This window comes from Crocuta crocuta, unplaced genomic scaffold (assembly GCF_008692635.1).
Source record: "Crocuta crocuta isolate KB4526 unplaced genomic scaffold, BGI_CrCroc_1.0 scaffold186, whole genome shotgun sequence".
NCBI classification, from domain to species: Eukaryota; Metazoa; Chordata; class Mammalia; order Carnivora; family Hyaenidae; genus Crocuta; species Crocuta crocuta.
This window is the reverse complement of record NW_027551569.1, coordinates 5,687,788-5,698,073: the sequence shown is the minus strand read 5'-3', so window position 1 is coordinate 5,698,073 and position 10,286 is coordinate 5,687,788.

Below are 10,286 nucleotides of genomic sequence, written 5' to 3'. Positions count from 1 at the left end.
CACACGGATAATCTGGAACAGAGCCCAGCCCTCTTTCTAAACAGATACATCTTTTGTTTTTGTTTTTCTCTATTTCTTCCCTAAGGCCGCTCATCTGAGGACAGGGATGTCTCCCCGCCCGCCTCCCCTGGATGCCACTTTGCATCATGCCCATGTAGGCTGGCAGCAGCTGACTAAGCCTCATTCCTCGGCCACGGCCACCGGGAGTGCGCCTGCCGCTCTCAGTCAGCCTGGAAAGCCCTTCATTAAAATTCAGTAACACAAAGAGGCTCAACACTTCAAAAACCCACTGGGGGGTTATTTTTGTATGACTACTAGTGTCCTTCCCCAGTGAGCCATGAGGGCTCCAGAGCCAGCAAAGAGACCATGTGGCTGTTAATTATAAACTCTGGGATTTAGTGGCTTTGGGGCCCCTTTTTCTCCTTTCCCAGAGTCACACGTTTAGCCCAGACAGCCCCTCTTTGGAATAATTCCATGGTCACTGAGAAGTTCCTGTCCACGCTTGTTTTTCTTGAGCACCATTCTGAAACCCAAGGGAGAAAGGTCTTTCTAGTCCCTTAATTACTAGCAAATTCAACTGCCTCGGGGCTCTGATAACTTTGGAGACCTGGACAGGTGGCTTCCTCCCTTTATTTTATGATCACAACGGCAGCAAGGCCTCAGCACATGCAGGCACGGGGCTCAGCACATATGAGTCATCTAGTTAACCCTCACAGCCACCCGGTGAAGCACATATGTTGTTACCCCATTTTACAGACAAGGAAACCGAGGCTCAGAGAAGGAAAGAGATGGCTCGAGGTACTCCAGCTACTTAGGGGCGGAGCTGGAACTCAAAACCACTGTTACCTGACAGCACTGTACTTTTAACACTTGTGTTAAAAGGAATCTTCTGCTGGCTCCAGCCAGGAAAGGCCATCTAATTTTCAGCAGGCAGAATAAGGGTGTGGGGAGGAGGTACCTGCCACCGAGCCCCGTCCCCCACCCCAGGCATCCATTCTTTCCACTTCTGCACGCGACTGAGCTCCAGAGTCCTGGCCCCAGGAAGGCACAGATGAAGCCAGTAGACCTGGGTGGGGAACAGCTCTAAGTCACATGGGCTAAGCCCCGCTGAGAGGCCACATGTGGTCAAGCCTCCTGTCGGCTTCATCCTTCACACAGCATTTGAGGGTTCCTGGGGAACGACCTAGTTCTTACTCGACTTCTGAGATACCTTCCTTATGTTCCAACCAGCAGTGTCGCCCAGCCCAGTCTCCCTAGAAGAGGGCTCAAGAGGTGTGACAGAATGGACCAGTGTCTACAGGTACCCACAGTGTGGTTTTCTGCAGGCGTGTCCGGGACGCGCGGAGCGGGTCCTGGTGACGCTGCCTCCTTCATGAGGCACGGTGACTGGCTCCTCTCCAGTGTCCCCTAGACTGGCTTCTGTCACCTCTGAGTGGCTGAGAAGCACCAGCTGGTCTCTGACAAAAGCTTCCATGGCATCTCTGGCATTGGGTGGTAGCTACAGAGATGCTATTCACTGGCCCGGCCCTGGTGGGGAGTTTATTCTTTCACAAGATCTGGATTGCTATTTAGTCAGGCTTGGTTGTAGGCACTGCGGCGAGAGAATTAGGTACGCCGCACCCCCTTCCCTCTGCTGGGGGAGATGGACAAATGAGTCAAACACAATGTGTCAGATGGTGATAGGTGCAATGGAGAGAAATAAAGCTGGGATCAGTAGTCACTATTTTTTAAAAATTTTTTTCATGTTTATTTATTTTTGAGTTGTAGGGGAGACAGTGTGAGCAGGGGAGGGGGAGAGAGGGAGACACAGAATCTGGAGCAGGCTCCAGGCTCCGAGCTGTCAGCACAGAGCCCGATGCAGAGCTCGAACTCACGAACCGTGAGGTCATGACAGGCGCTAAAGTCGGGTCGGACGCTCAACCGTCGGAGCCACCCAGGCACCCTCGGGAGTTATAATTTTTCAATGGGGTAGCTGGGGGAACCCTCACTGAGAAGGTGGCATTTGAGCAAAGATTTGAAGAAGGCAAGGGGGGACAAGACTGGTAAGTGGGGCACAGCGTTCCGAGGAGAGAGGACAGTACCCGCAGACCCGACGCGGCAGCAGATTGGTATGCGTGGTGGGGAGGGCGTGAGGGGAGAGCAGATGCTCTGTCTGGCTGCACCCAGGGCCTGGGCCTATCGCAGAGAAGGCATGGGGGGGGGGGTCCACTCCCTCCGGTGACACGAGCATTCCCAGGCCTCCTCGGCCTCGCCGGGCAGCCTTTGGGAAACTCAAGCTGCTGCGTGGCCCCCTGGTGCCTCTGCCTGGAAGAAGCAGGACAGTTGGTGCTACATCAAGAGGGAGGGGAGCGATGAGCTCTGTCTGCCACAGACCAGAGATCAGGAGGCCGCTGCCAGCTCCCCGCCAGGTCTGGGTGTGCCGGCGTGCGGGGCAGCCGGGGCGCCATCGGAAGGCCCCCGTGAAACACTCCCTGGAAACTTGCAGCACCGATGAAAAGCTCACGCAGGAAATCCATGCGGGCCGGCCTGCAGCTGAACCTGAGGTCACCTCTGCCCCTGATTGTTGGCTCGTATTTGCTGAACCCCAGGACGTGCAGACAGGCTTTAGGATCCATGAGCTCCAGATGGAAACCGATGCTAGTGCCTGCTCAGTGTTGCTTGACCAAATGTGTGGCTTCTGTAAATTGGGGCCTTTCTTGCTTAGAGTGGTGAGGGGGCTCCTGGGAACATTGGCCCTGGAGACCCATAAGAAAGGTTGTATTCGCTACAGTGAACTGAGGAAGGTTAGCATCCTGGCTCGGCTTGCCCAAGCAGCTCTGTGCTTTTCTTCTAGGGCCAAAGAGTCACTGGGGATGTAAATAACTGGGGGAGGGGAACGGAGAGTGGGGGAGGGGATAGGGCACAGGGGTGAAGGACACAGATTCCAGAATCAGCCTGGGTTCCAGTCCCAGCTCTCCCACTGACAGCTGTGGGTCCTTGAGTGAGGTGCTTTCCTATTCTGATCCTGTGTTCTCATCTGTAAAATGGGGATGATGCTAGCGCTATCCTCCTAGGATTGTGATTGCCCAGTTAAAGCTGACTACTGTTCGATTTTAGAACTGGACGGGCTCAAAGAGTGAACATAGGTAGGGGCGCCTGGGCAGTGCAGTTGACCATCTGACTCTTGATCTCGGTTCAGGTCTTGATCTCATGGTTCATGGGTTCGAGCCCTGCATCAGGCTCTGCACTGATGGCATGGAGCCTGCTTGGGATTCTGTCTCCCCTTCTCTCTGCCCCTCCCTGGCTTGTGCTCTGTCTCTCTCTCTCAAAATAGATTAAAAGCTTATAAAAAAAAAAGAAAGAAAGAAAGAAAAGTGAACATAGGTAAAGTCGTACGGGTTATTTTATTGCAACGACACTTGCACTTTGCTAGGGGATATCACCTTCATTTCCTCTCATGCTACCAGAACGATTTGCCACCAGCATCTTTGTTTTGTTTTTACAACAACTTTATTAAGGTACAATATGCACACCTTAAACGTCACCCACTGAAAATACACAACTCATTGATTTTAGTAAGTTTACAGAGTGGTGCAGCCATCACCGTCATCCCGACCTTGATCACCCTACAGCGTTCCCTGTGTCTGTTTCCAGTGCACCCTGCTCTGGCTCCCAGCCCTACGGCAGCCACCGATCTGCCTTCTGACCCTATGAATCTGTAGTTTCTGGAAATTGCACGTAAATGGATATGATGCGGCATAAATGCATGTAGCACATGGTCTTTTGAGTGTGGCTGCTTTCATGTCACGTGTTTTCACGGTCCGTCCACGTCATAGCATGTGTCAGTAGTTTGTTCTTTTGATTGTTGAATGGTGGCCCATTGTACAGCCTCACACCACACTGTGCTTACCCATTCAGCAGTTGATGGGCTTTTGACCTGTTTCCAGTTTGGGGCTATTCTGAACGATGCCCCTGCAGACATCCATGTGCATGGCTTTGTGTGGACATATGTTTCACTTTAAAGAAAACCACTTTATGTAAAATTTCAAAAAACATGTTAAAGGGCAAACAAAATAGTTGCAGAGTTATTTATGTTTAACTTTTTAAGAAACTGCCCAAATGTGTTTTAGGGCATCAGTTTTGTTTATTTGTTTGTTTGTTTCGGTGCTTAAGGGTATCAAGATTAAGTACTTAATTTTTTTCTCGTCATTTTTCCTTAAGTTGTTTTCTCTTAAAATTTTTTAGTGTTTATTTATTTTTGAGAAACACAGACTGTGAACAGGGGAGAAGAGACACAGAATCCAAAGCAGGCTCCAGGCTCTGAGCTGTCAGCACAGAGCCCGACACGGGGCTCGAACTCACAAACCATGAGATAATGACCTGAGCCAAAGTGGGACACTTAGCCGACTGAGCCACCCAGGCACCCCTTAAGTTTTTCAAAGGTGGCAGTCAAGTTTATAGGAGGCGCAACCTGCTGATCCCTCTCTCCTCCCTTGCTTCCTTCCTTCCTGGCATTGAACTTACCTCTGTTTTGAGAGCACAGAGCTCATCTGTCTATTTCCCCCACAGCCTGTAAGCTTTTTCAGGAAAAGAAAGGGTATTGGTTGAGTTTCCATAGAGCCCCTTGGGCATCCCAAGAGTTCTATGTCAAATAAGACATGGTCCCAACCCCTAGGGGCTCACAAACTAGTAGAGAAATAGACAGGTCTCATCTGTGTTTTCAAAGCACTGGTTCTGAGAGCCACAGAGGCTCTCCAGAAGAGGGGAAGAACCCCAAGCCATCCACCACAAAGTGTGGATCAAAGTGGGGACACAGGGAGCTGCATATGTCCGACCAGAAGCACAAAGGTGGGGTTGGTTTGCTTGGAGCAGGGTCCGCAAACCGTAGCCCCAGGCCAAATCCAGCCCGCCGCCATTCTTACGAAAGTTTTACTGGAGCACAGCCATGCTCTTTCGCTTACATATTGTCCATGGCCGCCTTCGTGCTGTAATCTCAGACTTAGTTGTGACAAAGACCACGTGGCCCACAAAGCGTGAAATATTAACACCCCCACCTCCTTCGAGGAAAGAATGAAGATGACCAATAATAACACCCACATGCCAGAGTTCAGCTGCATGGTGCTATGCAGACAATCAATTGTAGGAACAGTGACTTGAGTTAGACTTAAGGACAGATTGGGCAGGTGGCAAGATTCTGGCTCCTGAAAGAGAGAGACAACCCTCCTCTCTTATCAGCACTTATCAGTTCCAGCACAGTTGGGGCATAAGCCGCCTGGAGACAAAAAGCTGGAAAGAGCGACTGAGCTGCTGCTTGGCCCTCTGATCCTCTTTGAGACGTGGAGAAGGAGGGGCCTCTCTAGGGCTCAAATACCTCTGGTGGTGGGCTCAGTAATGAAGGGAAAGCCTGGTGGAGGGGAGTTAGGAGCAAGGGAGGGAGGAAAAGTCAGTTTTCTTTTGGCGAGGGAGAGATCAGAAAGCAGGAGTGGTGGAAGCAGACGGAGGGAGCGGCGGTCCCCCTTGCGGCCGTGACACAGTGAATTAATTCCCGGCATATGTTCCCGGCATCTGTCGCAGTGGCCTGGACCGGAGGGGTCAGCGAGAGAGGGGACCATGCCAGGGCTGAGCATTAGCCCAGAATTCCCGGGCTGCTGGGGCTGTAGGCTCCCACACACGGCATCCGGCCAGCGCGCCCGGGAACATCTGCTACCGCTGCAGCAGACAGCACTGCCCTGGGGACGAGGGCGTCCCCTCCACAAGAAAGCACCTGGCTGTGAAGGGGCTGAGAGAGGACCAGTGAGAGTCCTGCAAAACCGCCTCTTCCAGATCTTCCACCTTCCAGCAGTCGGGAGGTGTGACGTAAGGGAGCAGGCCGGGAGAAGCAGGGCGGGGGGAGCCACAGCCCTGGGTGGACGGAATGCAGAGGTCTTGGGGTGCCCTCCTCAGTATCAGTCCCGGAACCCCTCCCCGATGCCTTGGGGGCTGCTTACTGCAAAGTGTCCCTCGGGAGTCAGTGCTCAACCGAGCAGACGCAAGGCAGAGGACACGGGGGCTAAGCATGCAGACAACACTGGTTCGCGCTTCTGCTCTCCCGCGCTGTACGTGCACATCCCCACACCTCTCTGGGTGACAGTGTCCTCGTCTACACAGTGAGGTACAAAACGATTACTGCCTCATCGGCTCTGGGTTGGGCAAACGACCTGCTACACGTCAGGGGTCTGGCAGGAAGTAAGCACATAGTGAAGGTTAGTTCTGCTCACACCGAGGGACAGTCAGCAGTGGCTTCTTGGCCCCGACAGAAAGTCACTGAGAGGACCTACGTGGGCATCACCCCCAAAGTCATGAACTGGCGGCCTCTAGGCTGACTTTGACCCATAGGACATTTGATTTGGCCTACACACTTTTTAAATTGTTCATTTTCGGCATTAAAAATGGAAAGGTTTCAGAGCACCTGGGTGGCTCAGTCAGTAAAGTGTCCAGCTTCAGCTCCAGTCATGATCTCACAGTTCGTGGGTTCGAGCCCCATGTCTCTCTCTCTCAAAAATAAATAAACATGAAAAAAAAAAAAAGGAGGGTTTCACACTATACCCAGATTTCCGGCTTCTCTGAGGAAATTAGGGGATCTGTGTGCCCTGGGCAACACCTCCTACGGGGGTAATTGACTTGAGCAAAGAGACAACAGCTCCTTTAAGCAGGGGCCATTCATGCCTCCCCACTGGCATGTTGGGCTGGCCACTATAGGCATTGACCATGAGACCCCTGCCCGACCCTCCCCCTTGCCTGAGGATTCTGTTCAAGGGCCCTTGCACAAAGTCATGTTCTAAGTAAGACTGGAACTTGAGTCCTGACTTGCAGGCAGTGTCCTTTGTCAGTAAACAGGACCCTCTGGCTGACGTATGACCTAAAATCCTGTAAGTTCTGGAGAAGATCCAGTTTGCCTGTCATGAGCTTAGTCCCCCCTGAGCAGGAATCCTGACCCTGTGTCCAGCATGGCTCTGACTGGAGTTTGAGCAGAGTCCTGGGATTTTTCCTGAGCCAGTGACTGGGTAGCCATTTGCCCTGTCCTGAACTGGTTAAATTCTGCCCTGGAGCCATGGTGTCTGCTGGGGAAGAGGGCCCAGGCCAGCAGTCAAGGAAGGGGGAAGGTTTGTGCCTTCTTTCTGTAGCAGCCACCAGTGCCTGGTGCACACTCCTGGCTCATTAGGAGGACGGGGGTAGCTGAGGCTGCAGAGACCGTTTCTGGCTTTTGGGCTTTCGGGGCAGGAGAGCGCCCACATCAGGCAGCCGGGAGGGTCTCCATTAGGTGCTTGGGAGGAGGGACAGCCCTGAGGGGGCACCACTCAGCTCACCGTTAGAGAGAGAGACAGAGACAGAGAGACAGAGACAAAGAGACATAGAGGGAGAGAGGGAGAGAGGGAGGGAGGAAGGACGGAAGGACATAGGGGACAGCCTCCAGCGATGGAGCCTTCAGGGTCTGTCCCAGTGTCCTAGCAGCCCCCAGCCTGTTACTGAACCCGGTGGCAAAGCCATTCCTGGCCAGTACAGCACTCCTCTCTGGCCGTCCTTCCTCCAGAACTCTCCCTGGGGCTGCCTAGGGCTTTCTCAGAGCTGCACCATGGTCTGTGACTCTAACTACCTGGCCCTCCTTCCATCCCCCTCTCTTTCCACTGCTGAGAGACCTTCATCACCCCCTGTAGGTTTTCCCTGCTTCTCCTGCACCGCCTCCCCACCCTGTATCTCTCACACGCATGAATGACTCGGTGTCTGCTTCCTTGAGGATCCAAACAGTGGGCCGGGGGTGGTCCCGCTACACAGCGTGGGCAGACTCCTGGGCAGGGCCAAGAGGTGGCAGCTCCTATGGGGTATGGCCTCTGCTCCAAAGCCACATGCCTCATGAGCCCCAGTGGGTCAGCTGGAGTGTGGGATTCCCAGAGAGGGACAGAGGAAGGGTGGCCAGAGGTAGTCACTCATGTAAGTGCCACCACGGAAACCGATCCAACTGGGTAAGCCTGGAAGGCACTTGGCAAAAAGAATTCGGTTTCCTTGCAGCCAAGAGAAGAAGCAGCTCCCCCACCCCACCCCTTTTTGCTTTGCTGAGGTTGGGCAGGAAGGACCTCTCTTGGTGGCTTTAGGGGCAGAGAATGGGTATGTTCTGACATACCAGGCCTTCTAGGAGACCAGGATGTGCCCTCTGGAGAACTACATGTTGCCCATCGGGAGCTGGGGGCATCACCACTGAAGGGGGGAAAGAGACGGAGTTTGGGCAACTGTACCCCAGACCTTGGCCAAGCCCCTCAGCGCTCCTGATGGCATGTTCTCTGCCGGCAGAGGGGAGGCTGCTGCGGGCTTGTGAAGGGCCAGTCTGTTGTCCACTAGGCAGCGCGACACTACACCTAAGACACAGGGCCGGCCAGGGTGTTCCCACAGTTTAAAGGACAAAGACAGTGAAGCAAACACCTGACAAGAAAGATGCCTCGCAGGGCATAGATGATGGCGGTAATGCTTAGTAGGGAAGGCTAAGCAAAGAGGGAAAAAGTAGTTTAGCTCTTCGAGTAGAGAACAGAATAAGACAAATTCAACCAAAACCTGGGTGGGGCAGGCCCAGTGGGGAGTGACGGCAGAGGTTTCGGAAGGAAACTTTTGGGGGGCATAGAACCGTTCCGTAGCTTGACCGTGGTGGTGGTGGTGGTTACATGTCTGATTATATTTGTAAAACTCATCAACTATCCACTCTAAAAGAGGGTGGTTTTTAAAAAAGATTCTCCCCGTCACCCGTCACCATCTCAGGAACACGAGTTGGGGGAGTTTTTGTGTCCCACAGCATCTGACGAGTTTTTGCAGCGACCCCTGCGCGGTGGTCGTCTCTGAGAACCTGGCGGGGAAGGAGAGGCCACTTCAGCCCCTGAGCCCCCGACCAGGGGGCTGTTCAGACTCCAGAGCAAGCTTCTACATCCTGTCTGCACTTTGATTTTCCATGAGAGGAAAACCAGTATATTTGACTACTGAGGATGACAGATGGCCCAGTTTGAAGTACAACTCGGGCATCCGGGAATCATTTTTGACAGTCTAATGGAAGCATGGGCTTGCTGGGCCCAGAGTAAGGAGGGATGCAGGAATCTTGAAGACCCCAGACAGTTTAAAGGAGATCTGACCCCAGGGAGAGCAGGCTGGGCCCTCTTCTGCATTGCAATAGTTCTTTTGACCTGGGGGACAAGCAGGGATAGAAACACTTTTGGTGCCAGATCTTTAAAAAAAAAAAAAAGTGTTTTTTTTCCTTTAAAAAATAACAAATGCTATTTTAGGGGCACCTGGGTGGCTCAGTTGGTTAAGCATCCAAACTTCAGCTCAGGTCATGACTGCATGGTTCGTGAGTTCAACCCCTGCATCAGGCTCTGTGCTGACAGCTCAGAGCCTGGAGCCTGCTTTGGATTCTGTATCTCCCTCTCTCTCTGTTCCCTGCTCACTCTCTCTCTCTCTCTCTCAAAATAATAAAATAAATTATATATTTATGAAAAATATAGATTAAAAAATTTTTTAAGTTTATAAATGCTTTTTTAGAATATTATCTTTACTTCTGCAATGAAATGTATATTCGCTAAATTAAGAACTATATATCTAAATATAGTGAATATTCCTTTTCACTCTGCCCTGCCCCACCCACTCCATGGGCCTCCCCAGGGGGGACCGAGGGATGTTCTACCAAATATCTCAGTACATGTACCTCCACATGGATGTACAGACAGAGACTTAGAACCTGGTTTTATTTATGTAACTGGGACCATTCTGCACGTATGGCCTACATTTTGCTTTTTCTTCTTAAGAGTACATATTGCAGAACTTCTCTCTCTCTTCTTCATTCTTTTTGTTTTGGTTTGGTTTTTTGGTTTTTTAAGTTTTATTTAAATCCAAGCTAGTTAACATTCAGTGTAGTAATGGCTTCAGGAATGGAATTCAGTGATTCATCACTTATGTACAACACCCAGTGCTCATCACAACAAGTGCCCTCCTCAATGCCCATCATGCATTTAGCCCATCCCCCCCGCCTACCTCCCCTCCAGCAACCCTCAGTTCTCTGTATTTAAGAGTCTCTTATGGTTTGCCTCCCTCTCTGTTTTTATCTTATTTTTTCCTCCCTGCCCCTATGTCCTTCTGTTTTGTTTCTTAAATTCCACATATGAGTCAAATCATATGATATTTATCTTTCTCTGGCTGACTTATTTTGCTTAGCATGATACACACTTTTGAGAGAGACAGAGAGAGCAAGCAGGGTAGGGGTAATGGGAGAGGGAGCGGAAGAGAATCCCAAGCAG